The sequence below is a fragment of the Ambystoma mexicanum genome, chromosome 1q (assembly GCF_040938575.1).
Source record: "Ambystoma mexicanum isolate Mex_15411 chromosome 1q, UKY_AmexF1_1, whole genome shotgun sequence".
NCBI classification, from domain to species: domain Eukaryota; kingdom Metazoa; phylum Chordata; class Amphibia; order Caudata; family Ambystomatidae; genus Ambystoma; species Ambystoma mexicanum.
Window position 1 is genome coordinate 1,404,070,616 of NC_090922.1, and position 22,375 is coordinate 1,404,092,990.

A 22,375-nucleotide genomic window follows, 5' to 3' on the forward strand; every position below is an offset into this window, starting at 1 on the left:
TGCAGTCCTTAGTCAACTGGATGGGAAATGTAGGGAGCATCCCATTTGCTTTGTCAGTAGAAAATTGAAGGAACCAAAAACAATGTGGGCAAACATTGAAAGAGAGTGTTTTGCTATTGTGTGGGCTCTGAAGAAGTTTAGGCCATACTTATATGGTTCTACTTTTGTTATTTAGACTGACCACCAACCCTTGAAATGGTTGATGCAAATGAAAGGGGAAAACCCACAACTATTGAGATGGTCAATCTGCCTTCAGGGGTTTGATTTCACCATTGAGCACAGGCCAGGGTGTCACCACCAACATGCTGATGGTCTGTAACCGACTAGAGGTATGTGATTCATCCAGGAGTGGATTCAATCCTCCTCTCCCTTAGTCTGGGGGGGTGGGGCGAGTGTTAGGGAGAATTCTCTTATAAGGCTAATTTCCCAAACCTAGTGAGTCCCCCAGCAGCTTTGCTGGATTTTTGGGGTTTGTTTTTTTCTGCTGCTAAGAGTGAGACTCTTTTCCTCCCACTCTTAGGCATGATTTGAGGTATGTCTTTGACTTTTTGTGTTCTTATGGGCTATGTTTTTTTTTTACTCCATAGGGTGTCATCTGTTTTTGTGTATGTGTTACACAGCACCCTCAGTGCAGTAACACAGGGGTGTCATAGTGACCCCCAAACATAGACTCCATACCCTGGGATTGACTACTGTCTCCCAGGGCATGTAAAGTCACCATTGACTTTACTAGTCCAAAATTGTGAACAGAACCAGTACAAACCATTATATTGTGGAAGTACTGGAAGGGGTTAATTCGATTACCCCTGGGTCTGTTTCCAAGGGGGCACTGTCCAGTCCCCCCTTGTCGAGTTTCTGGCTGGTGGCAGTGGTTACCACGCAAAATATTCCACCAGAATATTTCCTATGGGATATTCCCATTGATTTTAAACGCACCACTTTTTGGTGCAATGTTAAAGATACCCCTGGTTTAATTATTTAATATAAAATCACTGATTGTGTCTTTTTGCCAGAACTCTTTTCTAAAATGGTGTTCGTGTCTGTCTCTGTAACTCCAACCAAGGTCGAGCCCTTTGTTCCACTTTTTGGCGGGCTTCTCCACAGAAGCCCTCCAACTGGTGCCACTCTGTCTGGGTTCCACAGGATGTGTGGGTAGGGGAATTGGCACCCTGGACTGCGTTGCATCAGCAACTCAAGTCGCACTCTGTTCTGATTAGCCCAGTGGTGAGCCGCCCGGCTCACCACTTAGCATGTTTGATTGACAGCTAGGCTGTTGAATGGGGGTTTTTCTGCATAAAAGCAGGGCTTTTGGGACTGGAACTTCAGAAGTCGCCACAGGACCTAAGAAATACGAAGAGGGGAGAAGCTGAGCCATCTGCAATGACGACACCACCGGTGGAGCCCTGCTGCAATGACCTCACCACTTTCCCGACGACAAGAGAAGATCTTCTGCTGAAAGAGTCTTCTTCCTCCGAGCTGGTGGGGTCAACCAGTTCGCCATTTCGCCTTCCAGGTCGTGTCTTGGTCGAATCGCCCATGCCAAGCACCCCGGCGGCCGGATAGCCAATCTTCACCACTGTGACCGCGAATACCAGGAACGCACCTTTTAACCGACGAACTCCGCAGCTGGTTTCTTCCCTGGGCAGTGCAACGACTTCAAGTTTCCTCCTCGACGAGATCCTCTCTTCCCCTGGTTGAAACCACGAACGGCACCTGCTGCCAGGAACTACTGCCACCGCTGGAGCTTCCTCAACTTTAAAGGTACTGTGTACCACCTGGCCTCCCTTTCTTCGGTTTGCTCAAGGTGACCCTTAAATCCTTGGCTTTCCAACTGGGTTGGCCCCCAGACCTTCTATCTTTCTCTTTTGAACCACCCCAACCTCTTTTGAACATTTCTACAAAGACTTGAATGCATTTCTCAACTGTGTGATCTTGGGCACATTTCACCTTGCTCCATTTAAAGTGGGCCTGGCCTATGAACTTTGGCACTACAGTAGACTCTGTAACTTGTTCGCTAACTTGTTTTAGTCTCTCAAAAGTGTTGGGAACCGTTTTATTTTTATGACCTGACTTTTTCTCTCCCTTTTACTTAATTATTGGAGTGCCATCTAGGTTACGCGCTCACCTCTGTTTTGACAAAAAGTGGTGTTTTGACTTAGACTTGTCTAATAATTCTTAAGGGAGGTGTGTATACTTTTCTGATTGTGTTTTTAACTTGCTTTGATTAATAGTGCTAGTGTATTTTCTAAAGTGTGTGTTAAATAAATAATTATATACTTTTGATACAAAGCTCTGGTCAGGGTTTGCTTGTTCTACTGTGTTTTTAGCCCTATTGTGTATCCTCTGTATACTGCCTAACTCTTCTTGAGAGAAGTCTGACTCCTCAGCCACAGGTACCAGGTAAATCTGGGTGGTACAGACTGCTACCAATTGGGTTTACTGCTTACTCCTGTAGTCTTAATCTTTTTGCAGTGTTCCCCAAGGGAACTGCACAGGATTCTGCCTAACAGAGGTGAGTGTTGCTTGGTGGTGTGGTAGACAAGTCGACCAGAGGAGGGACTGAAGAGGGAAAATCGAGATCAAACTCCTGCCCCCTCACCTCAGGCGCATAAACAGAAGGAACAGCAGGAAGAATAAGGAGCGCACTTATCATTTGAACCAGGCCCCAGCGCACCCATGGGTGACAAATATGCTGAAAGACACCCACTTCACCAACATTGCAACTTCCATGCTACATTAGCCTCAATGTAGCAATACCAGAATCTACAAAACACAATAATCCCTGTTTAAAGACTTGCAGATGCCAATAGGAACTAACCTGATCTAATTGCACAGTGTAAAGCCATGTTTCAGGAAAATTACAGCCAAGTGCATTTGTCTCACTGACCACCAGCCGCAGTGGGGATTCGTGCTGACTTCAGCAATACTCCTCGCAAACCCAGGAGCAGCCAAGGTCTTACAGTAAGATAAGATTCCTTTCTTTGAACAACAGTGAACTCTGGCAGACAGAACCTCCAGCGCCCAGTGTTTTTTTCCCTGGGAACGAAAGACATTTTCGAAAAGACCCACACATCATTTGAAACATAATTGTAACAAGAATGGCTCAGTTCTGGCCAATGAAAGCCGAGAGCCCAGGGGAGAAAAGCCTGATTCAGCAAAAACTGATGGGAACAAGTTCATAATGCAACAAGTGTAGAATTAGGTAATGGTGGTGGTGCAGTTAAAACCAACCCACTGACGCAAAAGTCCTAATGTCCAATTATCAGGCTCCCTATAAGGGCGCCATAGGTAACCTATCACTTAACAGCCAATAAGAGGATGAGATAGGTTTCTGGGAGCTGGTCCAATTCTGTGATGTCAGCCTGCAGTGTTTTACAAAGCTGGCTTGCAAGCCAGCCCCAGGGGAGACGGTGCCTGGATTTTCGCTGTGCACGTAGCTCTCTGTGTGGTTTTTTTGCTGCCGAGAAATAAACTTAGTTTGGAACATGTTGCTGCCTGCTTGGGTCTCTGCTGCATTTCTTTGGGCAAAATGGGAGGTGTTGGGGTCTCCCATAGCTGACCCCCAGAAGCCCTGGTGGGGGTCCAACTTCTCCCCAACAGGATCAAAAGTGGACGGTGATACAGGCACATCACACAACCCAACAGTGAGGGGCATAAGCAGGGAGACTGGAGGAGGAATCCACTAACTTACCTCCGAGTCCCTAAGACTGGTGTGTCTGCTCCATAGATGAATGAGATGGCTCCTTTCTGTTCTGCACTGGCCAACCCTGCCCTGGTTTAAGCAGGTTGCTGCTCTGTATCTGCTGCACATGGTGCTCAATGGAGGTTCGCCACCCCCTAACACATTACATTTCATTGGCTGTGAAATCACCAATGAAAAGTAACAATGTTTGTGACTGATAATCACAAAGTTCAAAACAAACGTCCCTGTCTGCGCATAATATCCTACTGCCAGGATCACACACACGACTGGCACCCCAACAGCTGTCTAATTAAAACACCATCTGAAGCTTCCGTTTTTTCTTTTATTTAAAAACAGTCTGAGGCTTCAGTTTTTTCTTTTATTTAAAAACAGGAGTAGCAAGGGAGACCACAGGGGTCATAGCTGCGACCCCCCAAATGACATCCCAGCTTTCAAGTGGATCAGGACATTGTCTTCTCTACATCCAACACCACAGACCAGGGCTCAACACTAGATTAGGCCTATTCAGTTTGTGTCTATCCAACCTGCCCATCAGAGTGCCTGACGAGGCAGTAAGTTCTACCCCTAGCGTTCTTCTGGGCAGCTGGTTGACAGTAAAATCTATTTTTTTCCTCTTGCAGGTGGACCAGGACATTGTCTCCTCTACGTCAAACACCTCAAACCAGGGGTCTCCACTAGATTGGGCCTATTCAGTTTGTGTCTATCCAACCCAGCCATCTGAGTGCCTGAATGGGCAGTAAGATCCCCCCCCCCCCCCCATCTTGCGCTGCCCTGGGCAGCTGGTAGACAGCTAAATCTCTGCAGCTGTCTGTCTCTTGCAGGTGGACCTGGGCATTGTCTCCTCTATATCCAACACTGCTGAAAAGGGCTCGCCACCAGATTAGGCCACAGATGTTTTTAAATTAATGCATTTCTAAATAGTTCAGTAAACTACTGGTTTCCCTGAGCAGTCTTTGTTTGATTTTCAGCTTCTATGTTCTAATTTATAATTTATTTAAATAGTTTGGTGTTGGGGATTGAGGGAGGTGGGAGGGCCTGGGTGTGGAGGATTGAGGGAGGTGGGAGGGCATAATGGGGGGGGGGGTATTGCGGGAGGTTGGAGGGCTAATTACTCTGTTTTTTCACTTGTTTTAAATACACAATTACATAAAGTGTGCATACTCATCTAGAGATTAGAACAACATATGCAGGTCCCCACTGGTCTTCCAATGTGCTGTAATTCTGGTTTGCAAAAGAGTGCCTATTTTCTACCCCCATTTGGATATGTGAGGGCATCTTGGAGTGAGACACAGGCAACAGATTCAAAGTTCACAACAAACAATTATCAACTTAAATGTCAGGATGGAGAAACACCTATCTTGTGCTCTCCCTCCTTCCAGAGAGCCCCACCTCCTTCAATCATAAGTGTGATCCACATGAACAGCTCTTTGCTGTCCCTTTTGGCCTCTCCGCTGCTGCTGTATATTCACTGCCACTGCTCCAGTCCAAAGGTCCTCTCTGATGCTCATTGAATGGGAACAAAATGTCTGTCCACCTACAGCTCGAACCACTGGAAGGATGTTCAACACACTTGCTAGTGCTGCTTTGGGCACATCCCAATAGTGTGATTTTGTAAATTGGGTGTCAATGTGTCTACTGTTTTTTCTCTGCAAAGTATAAAACATGTGTGCTATAACTTTGGACTGCAGACATCTGGCTACAGGCCAAGGACACTGGGGAGTGCGTGTGTGGTTAAAGTTTGCATTAGACCTCCCCTGTCACATGGCCCAAGTTCTACTATGAGATGCTTTGAAGGGCCTGCAACATGGTTGAAGTACATGGCCCAGGGATTGTGACCACTGGCCATAACCGTAAGCCATGAACAGTGTCTAACTGTCCTGTTATGGTAATATAGAGATCACGGATCGAAAACCCATGTTAGGTCCAATGGATATTAAAGGTGATTTGCTGGGGCCAGTATCATGGAAAAGCCCAGGCCCTAGGCATTTCAGCTATAACTTGCAACCCGGGCAAGTTTTCCTCAAAGTAACACACATGAACATGGGCTACAAAAAATGTGTGTTAACGTATTGCTTTTTTATATATGTTAAAAGAGGAATTATTTATAATTTACATAAAATGCTAAAACATCATCAGTTATAAAAAAACATTTAAACACAGTGAAACAACTATGGAACAAGTTACTTACCTGCAACTCTTGTTCTCCAGCATGGGTCTGGCATGGATTCACATGATCATGAATATTCCCCGTCGTCAGGCTGGGAATCCTCGGTAAAAGACAAATCAGTTTCAGTTTAGTTTCCGAACTGTATTTCTCCCACAACCCAATCACGGAGCTCTGGGTCATACTGTCCCCAGCCAATGACTGCCCTCTACCTAAGCCCTCCTCTGGCAGCCATCTTCAGATTTCGTAGCATGTAAAGTGGCAGTAGGACCAATAGAAGAGCCGCAGAGGGGCAGCTGGGAGGGTTTGCATGTGAATCCATGCCAGGCCCATGCTGGAGAACAACAGTTACAGGTACGTAACGTCTCCAGCATGGGGTCTGGCATGGATTCACATGCTCATGAATAAAGACTACATAGAAGTACACACATGCACAACCACCGGAGGTGGCAAGGCTCAACATAAACATATCTTACCTCCTCACAAGGCTCACCTTCAAGCAGTAGAACTTCGTGAAGGTGTGCATCGACCTCCACGTCGTAGCCCTGCAGATGTCGAGCAGGTGCACACCAGGCAGGAATGCCGTAGTCGCAGTGTTTGCTCTGGAAGAATGGGCTCTCTGACGGCCAGGCAACGGACGGTTTGCCAACTGGTGACAGTGCGTGATGCAGCCGGAAAGCCACCTGGAAATGGAAGACTTAGAGAGAGCCTTCCCATGGTTCACAGGACCAAAGTTCACAAAGAGCTGAGATGTTTTCTGGAAACTCCTCTTTTGGTCCACATAGAACTTCAGCGGTCTAGCCACATCCAGAGAGTGAAAATTCCTTTCAGCCGGTGACAAAGGCGTCGGAAAAAAATACTGGCAACATCAAGGGCTCGTTTAGATAGAAGTCCAGCGGCACCTTGGGCATGAAGGAGAGGTGCATCCACAGCACCACCATCGTCTCGCGGAAAGTCAAGTATGGTGGCTTACAGGACAGGGCCTGGATCTCACCCACTCGTCGTGCAGAGGTGATGGCCATGAGAAAAGCTGTCTTCCATGACAAGAACCTGATGGAGGCATGAGTCAGTCACACTTTGGCCAACGACAGCACATATGGCAGCACCTGAGGAGCCATGACCCTCAGAGGGCTGATCTTCATTGAACGGCACCAAATTGTGAATCTCTTCCATTTGTGTCCGTAGCATTTTAAAGTAGACGATGCCCTTGACTTGGCAAGAACCTCATTTCAGTCCGCTGGGAGATCGTATCCTCTGAACTCTAATGCTGCAGGAGCCAGACATTCAGGTTCAGCGATCCTGGGTCCCCATGCAGTATGGTGCCTCCTTCCCTGGCAAGAAAGTCCATGACCACTGGGACTTGACTGGAGGGGACGCTGACATGCTGAGAAAGTCCGGGTACCATATCTGCCTTGGCCACGCTGGTGCGACGAGGATCATCCTGCACCGAGACTGTCGGATTTCATTGATGATTCGAAGAAGCAAAGGCAGCGGAGGGAATGCATACAGAAACAGGCTGTCCCAGGGGAATGAGAATGCATCTCCCATGCTCCCCGGCCGGGGAAACCAGCTAGTGAACCTCCGGCACTTGGTGTTCACCGCAGTTGCAAATAGGTCGATTCAGGGATTGCCCCATCTGCAGAACAGGTGATCCACTTGGTCCTGCCGAAGTTCCCACTCGTGGCACGAGCAGAGCTCCCTGCTGAGGGAATCGAAGACGGTGTTCTGTATGCCTGCCAGAAGAAAAGGAATGAGGAACATCCCCTGGGCGACGGCCCAGAGCCTCCCAGGAGAGCGCTGGGGATCAGGTGCCCCCTGCCTCCGTATGTAGAACATCGTGATGGTATTGTCCTTGAAGACAGACACCACCTTATCCTTGAGGGACAGAAGAAAAGACTTGAGGGCCCAGAACACTGCTCGTAGTTCCAACACGTTTATGTGTAGATTCTTCTCTTCCGGTAGCCACAGGCCTCTGGGCCATCCAATCCTCCAGAGACGCGTCCGTCGTGACAGTCTCCTGGAAACGGGGGTTTTGGAAATCCATGCCTCCGGCGATATTGGAGCGCACGCCCCACCATCGGATTGCCGGTGAGAACTCCTTGTCGAGGACGATCCTGTCCTGGAAGCTTCCCGACACTTGGATACACCGGGCATTGAGGAACTCCTGCAGGGGCTGCATCCGCAACCTGCAGAGCCGAACCAGGTATATGCATGATGACATCATGCCAAGCAGCGACTTGATGGTCCTCACCAGGGCAACCTTCAGTGCCAACAGCCGCTGCACCATGCCCAAGATGGCCGATATCCTGTCTTCCGAGGATGGCGCCAGGCATGACACTGTTGAGCGGGACTGCAGGAATAGCACCTCCTGCAATGGTATCAAGCTGTACTTTGCATAGTTCACTGAGAACCCCAGGTCCTTCAGCAGACGGACGGTCTGTGCCATGTGATGGACAGCAATGTCTCTTGACCTGGCCTGGATGAGCCAGTCGTCCAAATAGTGGTAAACGTGGATGCCCTGCAGCTGCAGATAGACTGCCACCAGCGCCAAGCACTTGGTGAAGATCCTGGGCGCTGACTTCAGTCAGCAAGGCAGTGCCTTGAACTGGTAATGCTTGCCATGGACGACAAACCACAGGAACTTGCGGTGTCCTTTGTGAATGCGGGCGTGGAAGTAAGCGTCCTCCAGATCTGATGACAGAAAGTCTCCTTCATCCAGTTGGGTGAGCACGTGCTGTAGCATGACCATCCGGAACTTCTGGACTCTATGTCCTTGTTCACCTGCCGTAGGTCGAGGACGGCCTCCAGAACCCAGTCTTCTTTCTGACAACGAAGTACCTTGAGTACACTTCGGAGCCCCGGAGTCACTGTGGGACCAGCTCTATTGCCCCTTTTCGTATCATGGCCCAAATCTCCAGCAGCATTTGAGGGATGTGGTTTTCCTGCCATGCCACCAGTGGTATTTGTAGACACCGTAGTTGGAATTCCAGAGTGTGTCCGTAGGCGAGAGCGTCTAGCACCCATCTGTCAGTGGAGATGGTCTCCCACATGGCGACGAAGTTCGCCAGCCAGCCTCCCACCAGGGTACACATTGGGGGGCACGAAGACCTGGCCGGCTCAGTCCTGCTTGGAGGTCGACAGGTCACCTTGCGGTCCCTGACAACAATGACGTCCTTCTCCGAAGGCCTTGGATGGACCCCTGTTGGCTTCCTGGGTCGAGGAGTGGGAGGGCTGGCGGTAAGAGGATGAGGAACAGCCACCAAAACCTTTCCACAACCTTAATGACTTCCCTCCTGAGGAATGAAATGATGTCTGTCGCTGCTGTACCGAACCTAGGGCAAGTGCCGTCTCAGTGTCCTACTTGCTGTCCGGGAGGGACTCATCCACGTCCTTCCCGAACAGATTATCCCCATCGAATGGCATGTCCAATACCCTTGTCTGGACCTCCTGCCAAAAGTTGGTGGCCTTGAGCCAACCCCAATGATGAAGACTCCATTACCCATCTGGCGGAAACCTGTGACCATGATGTCCAGGGCCACTGAGATGGCGTGGTCTGACGCCACCTCACCTTCTTGCCGAATCTTCAAAGCCTCTGCCTGCTTGTCCTCGGGGAGGAAGTCCTAGAGCGGGGCCAGTTTATACCACGATTCCCGGTTGACCTGGCCATGATCGCAAGGGCATTGGCCACCTTGATCGTCGTCGCCGCAGAGTAGATTACTTTCCTCCCCACTGAATCCAATTTCATTCCCTCTGTGTCCGAAGGGGTGGAGGAGGAAGAAGAGGAAGAAGATGCCGAGCCCAACAACTACTTCCTGGCGGCTGCGGAAACCATATTGTCCAGTGAGGGTTCAGCCCATAAGCACTTGAGTGCCGAGTCGGGTACCCTGTACTTTTTCTCCAGCCGGTCCCTCTTCGATGGGGCTGTAGCAGAGTCCATTATTAGGGCCAGTCCGTCGTCCCACGCATCATCCAGGAGCGCGACTGAAAGGATGGTCTTTCTCTTTGGCTCTCGGCACTGGTACAAGAAGCCCTCCTTTTTCTCTTCTGGTGTGAGCTGGAACAGCTCAGATGCCCGGGCAATCCTCGCATGAAAAGAGGCCACCTTGTCCGGTGGCGAGGCCCTAGGCTGCGGTGACTGGAGGTCCCACATCCTGTTGTCCTTTGTCAACGATGCAGTATCCCATTCCTCTTCCCTTGGGGGAGAGGGTGGCGGCAGGGAGGTAGGTGGCGGTTGGCATGAAGACATAGACTGCCTCTTCCTGGTCGGTGGCTCCCCTGCCGGCAACAGGGCCGTCGGATCTGGTGCTACGGGTGGAGGGGGCGCTGGGCCTGTCAGGATCCTGCTCTGCATCACCTTAAGCAGAGAATGAAGGGTGGAGAGAATGTCCTTTGAGAGTTCTCGACACAGAATCTGGGGCACAGGCGCAGGTTCGTCATCCTAGGGCCCCTCGTCGTCGCCACCCTCGCCTTCTTTGTTGTCCCCATCGCGGGGGAGCTTCCGGCATTATCCTCATCATCCTCCTGGATGGTCTGGACTGAGATGATCTCCTCATCCTCCACTGAAGAGATGTCTGTGCCCTGTAGACATTCCACACACCCCTTTTTTCCGGGAGCCAGAGGGGTCAGTCTCGGGCTGAGGTCCGGCATCCTCTTTTCTGGTGTCTTGTCCACAGGTATGCCCAAAGCCTCCCTACTGGGAGGAAGAACACCCTGTGGGTCCACCCCAACGTCTTTGCAAGTGACGCCACCACCACCTCAAAGCAGAACCACAACCTCACCTGGTGTATCTGGGTCTGCACGGCAGACAAGGCCCTTCAGCCGGTTTGGCCTTGTCTTTACTGGCCGTCTCGGGCCCCTTGCCCTTCCCCTTTGGGCCCTTGGCCTTCTCTCTTGGCCTTCTCCGCCAACGGCGGTCTGGTCACCGCATCTGGCCTGGTCTTATCCGGCCTGGCCTTCAATGGCTTCTCCTTCAGCTTCCCTGGAGTAGCCGATTTCCTCTTGGAGGATGACCCGTAGTGGTGGCTGGAGACTGGTGGCTGGAGACTGATGCCGAAGGTGAAGACGATCGCGCCCTGACCGTTGTGTGAACCGTGGTAGAGGTGACCCTGACGGAAGCGGACTTGCAGTGCTTAGCTTTATGTTGGTACCCCACGGATGAGGCACCCTCAACGGTCTTAGAAGCCCGCTCTGACTTTCCTGATCCAGAGGCGTGACCCTGGATACCACCCGGGGCAGAGGCCTTGGCCGGCAGCCACGACTCCAGTCGCTGGCGCTGATCCTTCAACGTGCAAGCCGAGACGCCGCGGCAAATCACGCACTCTTCCTCCTTATGCGTGGGGTGCAAGCAGTACAGGCACTGAGAATGCTTGTTGTCCATGTAGACATCGCTTAAAACCGCAGCCAGAGCACAGCTTGAAAAGGGAAGGGGCTTCCTTCTTCTCTTCCGACATGATCCACGCAGTGTAGACCTGAAGAATCCTTCTGGAAGCCACCAAGAAGACATTTTATGAAAAACCGCCCTTGAGGGGCGTTGAAGAATCAGAAAAATGGGTCCCCGTTAATCGGAAGGATGATCGATGGAGCACAAGGGCTCAATTGAATGAAAAATAGAGATTATTCTCATAAAAATGCAGCAAATGCTCTAGGAGCAAAGCACGAGGACTCTGAACACTTGAACGTGCGGTAAAAATCTGAAGATGGCTGCCAGAGAAGGGGCTTAGGTAGAGGGCAGTCATTGGCTGGGGGCAGTATGACCCAGAGCTCAGTGATTGGTTTGTGGGAGAAATACAGTTCAGAAACGAAATTGAAACTGATTTTTCTTTCACTGAGGATTCCCAGCCTGACGACGGGGAATATTCATGAGCATGTGAATCCATGACAGACCCCATGCTGGAGAAGTAACAGGTATGGTTGTATTTCCCTAATATGAATCTCTGAAAGTCTCTGAAAAAATATTGTTAAAGGGACAACATGGTTACGTTGCTCTAATAAAAACCTTTAAAATTCAGATTAAAATATTTTTGTTCAAGGGAACGATAACATAGGTCATAGCTTAAAAAGAAGGTGTGCATGCATTAGGCCTTGCATTTTACTGACCGACTCATTATGCCATTACATCCTTATTGGTCTGACACACACCTCATCACAAGTTAATCCTGAACTCTTAAATGCAACACGATAACGGTATTACCGCCGCATTTAAGCGCTGGCCAAATCACGAGTTGGGCGGAAAATGCAATTTGTACATCCAGCTTGTTGCTGGAGATAAAAAATATAATTATTGGCCCATTTTCGGCGCCAATAATTATATTACATTCATTGCCGGTGCAATTACCATTGGCGGTAATAGTGCTTCCCAACCCCAAAGGGGAATTACCTCCCCCCCCAACTCGTGATCTGGTGCAAGTTGCGCTGGACCGAGTTGCAGTAGAGCGCTTAGCGTTCGGCTGTTTTACTGCATACTGCCCAACACGTGTTGAGGCCCTACAGGCACAATCATCCTGTAAAACTGACCCCAACAACACTAGGGGCCTCATCACGAGTTGGGCGGTAATGTCGGCGCTAATAGCGCTGGCCTTATCTGTCCTACCGCCAAACCCTCCGGCGCTATTAGCGCCGGATCACGGGTTTGGCGGAACGGGAAATCCCCATTCCCCATTGAGCCCATTCGGGAATGTCCCATTCCCCATTGGGATCAATGGGGAAATTTCGTGCTCTTACTGCCGGCGGATTTCCCACCGGCGGTATGAGCGTGAAATTTTGGCGGATTTCCCCCCAGCTAAGAGCTGGCGGGAAATCAGCCAAAGCCGTGATTTGGCAGACCCTTAAATGTGGCGGTAATAGCGCTACCGCCGCATTTAACGGTTACCGCCAAACTCGTGATGAGGCCCTAGGTCTAAAAACCTCGTAAAAAGTTTCAATCTTCAAAGTGCAGTCCATTTATCGGTTTACATTTCCTAAGAAAATTGCTTTCAATGTGCAGATGTAAAGTAAAAGTTATTAGTATTATCGAAGTATAACAGTATAACATGTTTTTAAGGTACTAATTGCATAAACCCTAATTGAGTCCCCAATTCGCTTTTCTCTACCAACCCAGCTAATTATTTCAGAGAACTAATTAAATCAACTGTGGTTAGTTAAGAAACAATGTGGTGTTCTGTGCCACAATGAACAATGTGGCGTGCTGTGCCTTAATGAACAATGTGGTGTGCTGTGTCTCAATCAGCAATGTGGCGTGCTGTGCCTCGGTGAGAGCCATGTCAAGCACTGTTCACAAGACAAAAGTAATCAGAGTAGAAAGAAAGACAAAGAAACATATTTTACCCTGTATTGGATATTGAAGTAAAATGCTTGGCGATCCGAGGACTCTATGGAACAAAAAAAAAACACAAGTTGAAGAAAACCAAATAAAGTTGAAATTCAGACCCAGTACGATAGGAAGACCTGTTCAGGTCTATGATCCTCATTTCTTTGTGAGACAAAACTTGAGACAGATTTGCGATAGATCCTTGAAAAGCTACGATATACCTGAAGTAACTGTTTTACAACATGATGTTTTCATGTACGCCATCTTGTATGCATACATCAAATTTAAAAAAACACAGTTCTACTGCAAATTAAATGGAGAAGTAAAGATCACATGCTCATCAATTTTGGTGACTGACTAAAACAAACCATTACAAATGTGCCTGACCTACTATAATTTCATGAATTGGGCCCTATTCCTGCAGTATGGTATTTTTACTCCAGTTAGGAGAGACATGGATTGTGCCCCACCACGGACATTGTGCTACATTTAACTATGGTGAATATCCCTGGGATGCGGACCTTCCTCCCCAGAAGCAACAATGGTGAATTGCAGGCATGAGAGGAGGCCTTTCCAGTTGGGCGCTAACCCCAGCGGTATTACCGCCAGGTCTATTAGCCCTACCGCCAAACCCTTGGCGCTATTAGCGCCGGATCACGGGCTTGGCGGAACACTAAGGGCCTCATTACACGGTAGGCGGTGGACCAAGGTGCTATTAGCACCTTGGTCCATGCCGGTAATATACCGGAACTGCCTTGGAGGAAAGGGGAATTACCGCCCTATTCCAAGGTTGGCGGGGCGGTAAATCCCCCTTCCCCCATTGCCCTTCCCCATTCCCATTTTTGCCCCATAGGGCATAATGGGAATGGGGAAGGTGCTAATTACGGTACCGCAAATTGCGGTACCGTAATTAGCAACCTGGTCCCTTTGCAGGTTGGTTTTTAACGCCTGCTAAAAAGCAGGCGTTAAAGTACCAACCCGCAAAGGGACCACGTAGTAAGGCGGTAAGGGTTAATGGTCACCGGTACCATTACCGGTGACCGTTAACCCTTACCGCCTTCCATGTAATGAGGCCCTAAATCTCCATTGGGCCCATTCAGGAATTTCCCATTCCCCATTGGGCCCAATGGGGAATGTTCGGCACTATTACCGTAATAATACCGCTGAAAATCGTCAAATTCGTGGTGGATTTGCCCCCAGCTCAGAGCCGGGGGTAAATCCGCCAAGCCTGTGATTTGGCAGACCCATAAATGCGGCGGTAATAGCGTTATTCCCGTATTTAAAGGTTACCACCAAACTCGTGATGAGGCAGTATTTGTTGACTGTCCATGAGGCAACATATTTTGTGGAGAGAAAGCTAGTGCCACTTTTGCATTGTTTGGAGTATGAGGGGTGCTGCATATTGAGCAGTTTGCTTGAACCCAGAATGACCCATTGGGGAGCATACAAAGACGAGGAAGCAGCAGCCAACGGATTCTTCAATGCTTATGAGAGAGCCATTAAGAAACTACAAATACACTATCAAATAAAACCCAACATCATTTTTGCGGGGTGTTACTTTTGGGTATGACTGCAGAGGGTTCCGGTGAGGGATTGAAGATAATGACACCGCCCTCAGGGATTCAGCTAAAGGGGCGGGATTTAGCTAATAAGCGCAAGCTTAAGGACTTCTGTGATGAGCGCATGAGAGACCAGTTGGTGTTGATGATAGCTGACGCCAAGGTAAGAGAGGAGCTTTGGAGAACAGGCAAACACTCCCATGAAGGATTGGGCTGGGCAAGAGGATGCAGCACAATGTTGCAGTGCGTGACACATCGGACAAGAGATGAAGGGCAGGTGAGGGTCATACAATTAGAGAAACAAAGAGGCCAAGACAACTGGATCCCATAACTGGAAGGGCCTTGGGTTGTGCGGTGGAGAAAAGCCAGAAGAGCGCAAGACATTTAAGGATCATGCAGGGAGTAGGGATGAACCTGTTGAGAGATCAGACTCTAGGCCTCTAGCAATGTTCGTGGATGTCTGGGACACTCTTGAATACAGACAATGCAGGGCAAAATGGGGACTTGCGAGGTGCTGCAAAAACATTTTGAAGGATTATGTTACGGAGATGAGGGGCAGCATGGGTGATCGACAAGCGAGTGATGGCGAAGGTGTGTCCTGAGTGAGTGAAGTACAGTACTGAAAAAGAGGAATGGGAAGACCCATCCAGGCAATAGCACAGACATGGATGTGGTTCAAACGCTAGTAGATTCCGGTTCAGACTAGACAATTATTAACATATCGACAATGAGGTTTAGGTGCAAGGCTTCATGTCAAAAGGGAAAGAGTTGCTGCCCTCTGAAATAATGCTCAATGCCTAGAGGCATTATGTGTTGACAGCTATACAGAGTAAAAGCCATGTGAACCACAAGGGCGGACGCCCGTCCACAGGGCTGGAATGAACAAAGAGCTCCTGGTATTTTCTCAACCCCCATGTACCTGGGCAAGTCAGTCATTGGTCCTGAGGAAAAGAAAGTTGAAGAAATATTCAAGTGTGTAGTTACTGAAAAACTGAGCTGCCCAAAGGTGTTCCAGCAAAAGATCAATTTTAAGGTAGGCAGGAGTAATGGGAAGAGTAAGAAAAGTTACTGGTGTCTATTAAGAGCAAAATCTCTGCACACTTAAAAAAAAAAACTGTGTGGTGTTGCCTGTAGTAGTAGTTTGAGAGCCAACAGGGCAGATACAATTATGTGTGAATATAAGGGCAGTAGACAAGAATGTAGTGGTTCACATGTGTTGGCTTCCCAGTATAGGGAGTTAGTAACTCTCCTAGGCGAGGCCAAGGTATTTTTCATTTTATGTTATTTATTTTTTGCATTTGTTACACTCCCAAACCCAGAGGTATCACAGCGTTGGTTGCTTAAGAACATCATTTGTCACATACTTTCAGTTAAAACATGTTAAGAATATTCATGGAGATAGTACGACCGTAGTCGAATTTGTCAAAGAGCCAGGTTTTGATCATTGATTTGAATCTGAGATCATTACTAATCTGTGCCAGAAAAGTGTTTGAGAGCGTTGGTGCGGCTACTGGGAAGCTAGCGCCTCCCGCCCTTATGTTTTTATAGTGAGGAACTTTCAGGTGTGTGCTAGTACTTGAGCTTAGGGATCAGGCTGAAACCTTTTGGGTACTGGTGTTGTTCAAATAGCAGGGGGCGTCATTAAGGATACATTTGTGAGCAGTTATCAGGGTCTTGAAGAGGATTCTCACTTTGACAGGGAGCCAATGAACTTCTCTTCTAATTAAGCAATATAACCCGAGCGGCGGGGGCATTACCGACTCAGGTAATGCTCCGGGGCCCATAGTTATAGGCCCGAGCGAAGCGAGGGCCTTAACGAAGGCCCCGTGGCATTACCTGAGTCGGTAATGCCCCCGCCGCTCAGGTTATGTTGCTATTAGTACCCCGGCCCGCATTATGTGCGTGACCGGGGCACTAAAAGCATTTTTTTCTGTCCCGAAACGCTGCGGCATTTCGGGACAGAAAAAAAAACGACCAGGAAAATGGCCGCCGGGAAAGGGAAAACGGGAGTCCGTTTTCTCTTTCCATGGCGGCCTTCAGGAGCGGACGCGCTGGGAACACAAGTGTTCCCAGCGGGTCCGTTCCCGAAAAAAAAAGAAGCAGAAGGTAAGTGGGGTTGGGAGGGCGGGAGGGAGGGAGGGAAGGGGGGAGAAATAAAAAAATAAAAAAACGTACCTTCCTCCCTGCCAGGGAACGATGGAAGCCTCCAGCTGTGTGGAGGCGCGGAGTCGCCACACTGCTGGAGGCTGCCATCGTCCCCCACCAGGGACGCAGGAGCAAGAAGGTAAGTAGGGAGGAAGGAGGGAAGGGGAAAAAAAAAAAGCTTACCCGAGTCCCCAGCGGGGGGCGGAGGCAGCCTCTCAGCCGTGGGAGGCTCGGAGCGGGGCCCGCTTCGAGCTTCCTCATTGGCTGAGGGGCTGCCACGCCCCCCCGCCGAGGACAAGGCAGCTGGAGTCCCGGCCGAGAATCGAAGGATTCTCAGCCGGGTAAGGACCCGGCAAGATCCAATCAGAATGCGTGTTGCATTCTGCTTGAACTCGCCGGGTACTAATATAGGATATGTGATCATTCTGTTTTAAGCCCAAGGGAGCATTTAGGGCTTTATTCTGGAATAGTTGCAGTTTGGCAAGATTTGTTGTCGTGGTGCACAGTAAGAGGATATTGCAGTGGTCTAGTTTTGAGAAGATGAGGGCTTGTGCTAAGGTGAGGCAGTTCTGGGGTGTGAGGAATTGTCGGCTGAGTGAGATAAGTTTTGTAGTACACGTGGTAGAGGATGACAAGGCATTGATGTGTTTGGTCATGAAGAGATTAGCATCTAGGTAGATGCTTAGTGTGTTTACTTGTTTCAGGACTGGGATGGGTACTATCAATATGTATGGTTCAGTAGCTATCATCTAGAGGTTTCAGGCAGGTGGGCAGCCTACAATGAGGATCTCCGTTTTCTCATTGTTCAAGCATAGGCTATAGGTGGCCATCTAATTTTGGGTGATTGCGTAAATCTTGTTAATGATGGCAGTGTCTTGTTTGTGGTCCCCAGCGATAGGCATCAATATCTGGTTGTCATCTGTGAAATGTGTGTATTCAGCACACTGGTTCTTTCCTCTGATCATCAAGAGATCAAATTGCACCCGCTCTGCAGGGAAGTCACATCACACCTGACAGTAGTTTTAAACACAAGAATATGCCTTTTGGGCTCGTGCCAGTGTTGTCTGTTTTTTTTTCACTGAGTGATGCATGAGTTTAATGCAAATGGCAGGAGAGGTGGAATGTTTTCAGGATAACATTTTGGTCTTTGGTCACACTGTAGAGGAAAACTATGGGACGCAAATTTGTGTTCCGAAGAACTTGGAAGAGTATGACTCATGCTCATGGGATAAAAGCGTAATTTAAGCATAATTTCTATAAGCTATCTGGGACATGAGTTGTGTGCAGAAAGGGTCAGGTCAAAGAGTAGTCGCTTGAAGGCCATTGTGCGCATGAAAAGACCTGTCGATAGACAGAGACAATGTAATCTATTGGATTAGTAGAGTATCAGTCCAGGTTTGTGGGACACTTTGCTGACAAGAATAAGAGGATGTGCACACTATGCAAGAGGGGTGTGGGTTTCATCTGGGGCCCGAGTGCTGAGCAGAATTCTGTATGATTAAATCAGAGCTTTCTCTAGCACACGCACTGTCTTTTTAGCAGAAGTTCTGAATGCTCAATAATGACTGATGCTAGGGACACAGGGCTAGACGCAGCATGAATGCAAGAACATGGTGATGTGGACAGTCAAGTCTGTGGAGCAGAGGCATTGTGTAGTGGAGTGAAAGGCTATCAGCTGATTGTAGGCAGCAAATAGGTTTTGTACTTTCCTCTGGGGGCCGAGGTCCAAAATGAGGACTTCATTTTAGGCCTCTAAAATGAATTTTCACATCAGTGGCTGTGTCTGGGAGGATTATGCATTGGGTGGCCTTTTTTTGCAAGGACAGGAGTTTGAGGATGTGTATGGGCTCAAGAGAAAGAATGCAATTGCAGATATTCTACCTCAGAAAGTACTCGCTGATGAGGGAAAGGGAGGCATGCTGGGATTAAGGTGGGCTTGAACAGGTGTTTCAGGTCCATCAAGAATCCATTGCTTATGATGCATGGAAATAAGGTCAAGCATTTACTAATGAATACATTTTTTTATAAAGTGCTTAATACCAGAGACCAGTCTCTAAGCGCTGGACCTGGATTCAAACCTCTATTGCTCAGAGTTGTGGAGGAAGACGCTGCTGGGAATGGGTCAAAAGAACAGTCTGCCACAACGAATAAGCTGGGTAGCTTCTGGAAGCTTAGGGAGGGATTTAGCATTGCAGGAACGTTTTGTTTTACAAAGGAAGAAAAATTATCTCTCCATGAAGGGGTTGTGCTGCCATCGTAGAAATCTGTCTTGAAGTCCATTTTGGAATGAACAAAAACAGGGTGAACAGTCATGAAGGTCTGTTGGTGGACCGGGGTTTATGAAGAGGTGCAAGAGTTGGTCAGGTGGTGTGTTATGTTAAGTTGACTTACACCATGCACTGTTACCATTGACATGGTCTTCAGGCACTCATGTGGTTCTGTAAGAAAGTGGGCTGAGTAGGTTAGCGAGGTGAAGAGGGAATAGGATAAAGGTTGTGCTTTTCTGTTGGTTCTTGAAGATTCAGGAGAAACTGGCGTCTGTGCGGGTCGGCTTTCCAGGTGCATTTGGATGTCGCATTGGGGATATTGTGTCCGGAAGGGTACCAATGACTGGGATGTTTGTAGATTTTATGGTAAATGTGTGTGTTGTGTGTTTGTGAGACTGCTCCGTTAGATTGTGTGAGGATTGTGCGGGGTAAACTGGAGAGGAGCGAGGAGCTGGGAGTGTTAGTGGTTGGTTCAGTGTGTTTGTTTTATTGTTGAGTTGTGTGTTGAACGTGATATCAAGAGAGTGACAAGGTGATTAGGTTGCGTATCTGATCCTTGCACCCTATTAAGTGTCCCAAATTACCATGGGAGTTTTTGGCGTTTGATGTTTTATGCCCGATCACCGTTGTTGGACAAAAGACACATATACCTGTCCTGGTGGACATGTTCTCCCAACAATTTGAACAGATGTGGTGGTTGAGGTGGAGACTAAAATGGTCATTTTGTATCACATGCAAATTGCATGCAGGGGACTACACAAGTTAGCACTTGCATGCTTTTGGGTCCCCTGCATGCAGCTGTAAACCTTCACAGTTCAATGCATGTCAACACAGGGATGATCCCATTCAAACAGCTACCTAGGAGGGAGCCAAACTCAATGTTTGGCCTGGGGTGGAGGAACAGATTCAAATACATGGGCTTGGATAAACATCGCCCCAGGAGCAGGGTGGTAAGATCAGGTGCACGGATGAAGGATCACTATGATTAGTCGAAGTGTTGGCATCCATGTGATGCCTGGGGACAAAGCAATGGTGCAGAAATCTGTTTGTACTGAAAAGGAGCTCTTGCTATGGAGGTCCACAAAGCGCGATCAGAGCAATGATGGAGGCAGAGATTTTAGAAGATGAGAGGAAGTGGAACAAGAGCAGGGTATCACGTTCAAGAGCAATCCTTTAACTCATGGCCATTGTCTCGGGAAGATAGCTCAGCGGCAACGTGTTCACCTTCGAACCAAGACGACACTGAGCCACACAGGTTCGATCCCCGGGTCCGAACTCAGAAACTTCGGGATATTAAGCGCGTTATTAATAACCTATCATAACATGCTGTGTTAGATTGTGTTCTCTGATCCATATCTCCCCATCTATGATGCCTCTTCTCTGACTTCCTTTCTCTTGCCCATGTTCCCTTCCCCTTGATGGAACCAATGGTCAGGAGTGTTTCTGGAACCAGAACGTGAAGCAGTTCCGGGGACAGTTGGCAAGGGCTAATGGCAAGCTGGAAGTGACCTTGTAATAAACACAGTGGGCCTCATTACGACCTTGGCGGAGAACCATGGTGCTATTAGCACCATGGTCCATGGCGCTAAGTTGCCAATTCCGCCATGGTGGTTGGCGGATTTACCGCCCCATTCCGACCTTGGCGGGGCGGTAAGTCACCAATCCCCATTTACCCTTCCCCATTCCCATTTTTGCCCCATATGGCATAATGGGAGTGGGGAAGGCGTTAATTACGCCACCGTAAATTACGGTGGCGTAATTAACAACAAGGTCCCTTAGCGCCATGGATTTTAACACCTGCTAAAAGCAGGTGTTAAATCCGCCATGGCGCTAAGGGAACTCGTACTCAGGCGGTAAGGGTCGGCGATGTTTACGCCGGCGTAAACCCCTTACCGACTGGGTCGTAATGAGGGCCAGTGTGTTCAATGGAACCAGTGAGCCACTCTATTGTTGACATGTTCATCAATGGAGGTAACTGACAATAGAACATCCTAGCGATTTACAAATATATTTATGTAGCCAATGAATGGTCGTCCTGGCCTACTATGTGTTTCACATATTGGATTTGTGCATTTTAATGTCAGGGACCCCTAACAGGTCTGTAATCGATTTAAATAGTTCTATGTCGTTTTGGTGACAGGAATTCACTCGAAATAATTTACTTGTGGGAATACTCCTGAAAAAACGAATCGTTTAAAAAAGATTTACATTTCTCTACCCTATTCACCATTCCCAAGTCCCTCCCCACCCTTTTTACGCCCTTACCCCCCCCCCCTTGTTTTGAATGATTTTCCGGCTGATTTCTTTCGAAGTAAAAAACTTTGAAAGAATTCATGCCGGCAAAAATACGGCATATGATGGAAATTATAGCGCCCTTCGCCATCTCAGAAAGACTAAATTCCACCTCTACATACTGGTAAGTCACAACCTGAACAGGATCCCACAACACACAGCTAACCTATGGTCTACAATTGTGTAAACCCATTCCACAACACTGGCCCAGACGCCAAGGGAAGGAAATGTGCACCACCTCACCCAACTTGACATCCTGTACCTGGCACCCTACAAGTCACAGATCACTCTGGCTGCCTGAAATATCGCACTGGCCTTATTGGCCCAGCTATCTCGCTGGACCTAATGTTGGTGCATGTCATTTCCTACACACCTGTATACATAGTTCTAAAAGGATGTCTATGTATTGTTTCTGAAAAAGCCTGAGACTCCACTTCTGCTCATCCTCTTAAAATTCTGCAATGGTAGAGATCACTTTGTGGCCCGTAATGGAAAGATAGAGGTTGTAGCAGTTGCATTACACTCCCCTGTTCTGATGCTGTACAAATGAGCATATGGGATTCATGGTTACAACGCTTGACTAATTAGGTTAGTGCTTTAAAAACTGAAATGACCACCAAACCCATTATGTATGATGTACTTACTAATTCAAGCACATTCTGTTTTTATCACAGCCATATTTGTCAACTATAAAGATCTGTCTTCATGCATCTGTTTTCACAATATGTGTTGATTGTATGCAAAGCAGACACAAATCCACAATAGTGCTATTTGTTCCTTTCCTTTTCTCTTAGTGGTATTTGAAATGAGTATATTAGAAGACAGACTGTCCATCTTGAAATACATGATATCCTTCTTGCACCATATATCTGTATGGTTACTCTAATTTCGGATAATGTGCTGTGCTCAGTAAGAAAAAGTGTACCATTTATTTAAGAC

General features: G+C 48.2%; 1 pseudogene; it reads right to left on the bottom strand.

Moving 5' to 3' along the window:
* The window catches only part of LOC138548266 (vitamin D3 hydroxylase-associated protein-like), a 614,371-nt pseudogene that overhangs the window by 160,897 nt on the left and 431,099 nt on the right, over nucleotides 1-22,375 (bottom strand).